The 4,222-nt window shown below is 37.3% G+C and overlaps 1 long non-coding RNA gene across 1 annotated transcript; it reads right to left on the bottom strand.

Annotated features, from left to right (window-relative positions):
• Nucleotides 1-1,844: 1,844 nt before the first annotated feature.
• Nucleotides 1,845-2,714, bottom strand: LOC116181537. Its single transcript, XR_004147271.1, has 2 exons — nt 2,466-2,714; nt 1,845-2,418 (listed from the first exon to the last, which is right to left on the bottom strand). It is a non-coding gene; the product is annotated as an uncharacterized LOC116181537 (long non-coding RNA).
• Nucleotides 2,715-4,222: the final 1,508 nt, after the last annotated feature.

Here is a 4,222-nt window from a genome sequence, read left to right as displayed (position 1 = left end):
AGTGAAAAAGTGAAGTGAAAAGTGAAGTGAAAAGTGAAGTGAAAAGTGAAGTGAAAAGTGAAGTGAAAAGTGAAGTGAAAAGTGAAGTGAAAAGTGAAGTGAAAAGTGAAGTGAAAAGTGAAGTGAAAAGAGAAGTGAAAAGTGAAGTGAAAAGTGAAGTGAAAATGATTGAAGTGAAAAGTAGTGAAAGTGAAGTGAAAAGTGAATGTGAAAAGTGAAGGAAAAGTGAAGTTGAAAAGTGAAGTGAAAGTGAGAGTGAAAAGTGAAGTGAAAAAATGAAGTGAAAAGTGAAGTGAAAAGTGAAGTGAAAGTGAAGTGAAAAGTGAAGTGAAAAGTGAAGATGAAAAGTGAAGTGAAAAGTGAATGTGAAAAGGAAGGTGAAAAGGTGAAGTGAAAAATTGAATGTGAAAAGTGAAGTAAAAGTAAGTGAAAGTTGAAGTGAAAGTGAAGTGAAAAGTGAAGTGAAAAGTGAAGTGAAAAGTGAAGTGAAAAGTGAAGTGAAAAGTGAAGGGAAAAGTGAAGTGAAAAGTGAAGTGAAAAGTGAAGTGAAAAGTGAAGTGAAAAGTGAAGTGAAAAGTGAAGTGAAAAGTGAAGTGAAAAGTGAAGTGAAAAGTGAAGTGAAAAGTGAAGTGAAGTGAAAAGTGAAGTGAAAAGTGAAGTGAAAAATGAAACGAAAAGTGAAGTGTTTAAGTGAAGTGAAGAGGTGAAGTGAAAAATTCAGCAGGGCGTGTTCAATCGAGTTGGGAAACGTAAAATCTATGACATAGGAGTAGGTTAAGGCCGTGAATTTCGGCTCAATTCGGCAAAGCGACGCGCTGAATAAGGATAGAGTTCGGAAATTCTTCCCCGGGTCACGCAACCTTTTTTTGTTATTTGAAGCAAAGATATTTTAGTTATATAAGTTTTGTTACGTTTCAAGTTTCTCACTCGGCGAGTATAATGGGAAAAATTAGGTGGATGAATGGAATTCTTCGCTGAATCTTCAAAGCGTAACATTTCCAACTGAGGAATTTGTATAATTAAGGTATACGGAAGATTTAATAGCGAAGAGAAAAAGTGAAGCGAAAAAGTGACGTGAAAAAGTGATGTGAAAAAATGAGTGGAAAAGCGAAGTAGAAAGTGAAGTCAAGTGAAGTGAAATAATAGTAAAGGAAAGTAAAGTATGCTCGAATACGGATGTAGATATTTGTCAATGTACAGTGGGTTGGATTGGTAGATAATCTTTGGCTGAAACCCCGCCCACTTAAAAATAAATTAATGCAAAGTAATGCAGAGTACAGTAGAGTAAAAAGGTGCACGCGATTCTAAATCCTATAAGAGTGTAAGGTCCGTGGCTTATTTCTACTGACGGAAAATTTTGATTGAAAGGGAAGAACTAGAGAAAGACGACAAGGCAGATTCTTTACAAGAAGTGTACGTGATGTTCTCGTAAAACCTATGTTGAATGTTACCAAAGAAGAACAAGCAATTATTTCTAGAAGTTTATTTTTCTAATTTCCAACACGGCGATTAAGATTAAATTACGGAAAACAAGAAAATAGAATTAGAGCTTTATATATAAAGGAAGTTACGAACAAACAGTGAAAAAACATCAAAGACTTTTCTCTCATTTTATTTTCATCCAATGTTTATTTGTACAACAAATCATGTCTTTCCAAGTCACAATTCAGTTTCTTTGCCTTTTCCGTCTCTGTTCAGTCCCGGTCAAATATTCGGATCACGCAACTTTTCACATAATCAACTGCTAACACGGTCAGGTTGTGTGCGAATGTCTTCATATTTTGGGGGAGCGGAAATGGCGGGTCTCCCTTTGAGGATGAGGTGAGGGGATGAATTAAATCGAGTACAATAATTCGTATTTATTAAAGAACAGAATTTTTATTTAATTTAACAATAATTGCGTTCAGAACCGAATTTGGACGGAACTCAAAAATACGCCCTTGATAACTTAAATATTTGTTTTCGTGTATAAATGTATCTCCAAAATTTCATTTAGATCTATGTTAGATATCACAAAGTGGTGGTCCTACTCACAATTGCATCTGGCAGTGTCCTATTCACTACGTCCGGATTGTTAGAACTAGCAATATCACAATCGAATCTCCACAAAATTCGTTCTTGCGAGTTCGCTTTTAGGCCGCTTTGCACTACGTCACAGGCGTCGGCGCGCACACTTTCCCGTCCTAGCGTCGCACTTTTATTCAGGAACGGCAGCGGCGGTGGACACTGCGGGGTTGGTCTGTAGTTGAGGGTGGCCGAACGGCGGGATTTGGCATTCGACGGTCCGCCGCAGCAGTCACGTATTGAGCTGGATGTACATGCTATCGGTTGTACACCAGCCAATAATTTCCGCTATGTGTCAATCTCGTAGTTAATTGGCGATTTTTTCAGGTCGGTCAGCGGAAGCACAAGTCCGTCCTGCAATGCGCTAATTACCCCAGATGCAAAGCGAGGGATGAACTTACCCCGTTAAGATGCGGTAAATCTAAAGCCGCGGGCACGTAGGTGGTGGCGGGGCTGCATCTCGTGCACGTCCTTCGCAAAGCCGGACGTTGCCGGGATCCGTGACATCTCACCGCGAATCTGAGCTCCTCCGCCATTTCCGAGCAGAGCGACTGCCGATCGGTTTGGGCATTCTTCTTACTGTTCCAGCAAAACTCGAGTATCGCCACTAAGATTGCCAAAGCGAGACCGCAGAGAAGTACAACGAAGACTCCGCCTAAACGAGATAAGCATCAGCGAGCCGTACGTGTTAGTCACTAAAATCATAGCCGACCCATACAGGTTGGTTAACAAATGTACGAAGTTGGCAGTTTAACTAAAATCGGTAATCCCATGCGTGCGTTACGTGGGTAGAAAACCTATTAAGCCACTAGATAAGGGGAGAATCAAATTATTACATGTCGGACAAACGCAATTTCGTGTCCGTTCCCCGTTCTGGGCTAATTCACTCGCGCCGAATTACTACTAGCACAGATATACGTAAAGAACAGATTGCTAATCATAATTCATAAATTGCTTAACACATTTATCCACTTATTTTAAAGCACCGATCTTCTTAAAAGAGCCCTCTATTTAGGAATGTTATTACCACAAACAGTTTAGTATTTGGTTCTTGAAGAAGGTTGAAACATTTTCTATGCATTTATCGTTAGGTGTCACTGTAAAAGTAATGTTTTATCTTTTTCTGGAGAAGGAATGCATGATCGAAGTCGACCCGGTTGCGCTTATCTTATCTACGCCAATATTCTTTACGACGGATATGATATTTAATTATTTATAAATTTTTATTTACTACAACTCACTTTTTGCTATAGCATTTCGATTGTTTTAAGTAAGGTGCAATTTTGTTATTATTAAACTTACGAAAAAGCGATTAGACTCATAATGAAGAAATGGGTAATAGACGGAGAGCTGGCTACGGAGAAAAGTGACTTATCGATACATGACTGATTATTATTTTGAATCCAACGCAAAAAATTAATGAAACTTTTTTGTACAGATTATCAAGGTACATCTTTTTTGTATTTAACATTTTTCGCTATGATGCTTACTTTTCGAGAAAAGTGCAAATTATAAAATAAATAGTTTAACTTTCAAATTTAGAATTTCTCAAAAACTAAGAAACTCACAAAAAAAACTGTAATGGATTTTTTGTGGAGTTTTGTATGCCGCACTAGTCAATGTGTGCAAAAATGATTACAAAAGAGTTTTTGTTATGGCCCTTTTAAACTGTATGCATGTGGTTCGTTTCTTGTGAACACAATAACTCAAAAACGTCTAAACCGATTTGTATGAAATTTGGAATGTTTATAGGATTGTATAGGGAATGGCACACGACCTAATTTGGTTTCGGTCCGTTACCATCTTCAGTGTTTTTGAGGGTGTTAAAAGTTTAAAAGGGCCATAACGGCTTAAAGAAAATGTTTGTAATTTTTTCGCATACACTGGCTATTGTGGCATAAAAAACTCTACAAAAAAGTTCATAACAATTTATTTGTGAGTTTCTAAGATTTTAAGAAATTTTAAATTGAACTGTTAAACTCTTCATTTCCTAATTTTTCTAAATTTGCACTTTTCTCAGAAAGTAAGCTTCATAGCGAAAAACGTTACATATAAATAAAGAAGTGCCTTGATGAGCTGTACAAAAAATTGTCATCCATTTTTTGCGTCAGATTCAAAATAAATGCGACAGAGGTAAATATAGTCGGAAGATCGGCAG

The sequence above is a fragment of the Photinus pyralis genome, unplaced genomic scaffold (genome assembly GCF_008802855.1).
Source record: "Photinus pyralis isolate 1611_PpyrPB1 unplaced genomic scaffold, Ppyr1.3 Ppyr1.4_LG9, whole genome shotgun sequence".
NCBI classification, from domain to species: domain Eukaryota; kingdom Metazoa; phylum Arthropoda; class Insecta; order Coleoptera; family Lampyridae; genus Photinus; species Photinus pyralis.
This window is presented reverse-complemented; position numbering and strand designations above follow the sequence as displayed.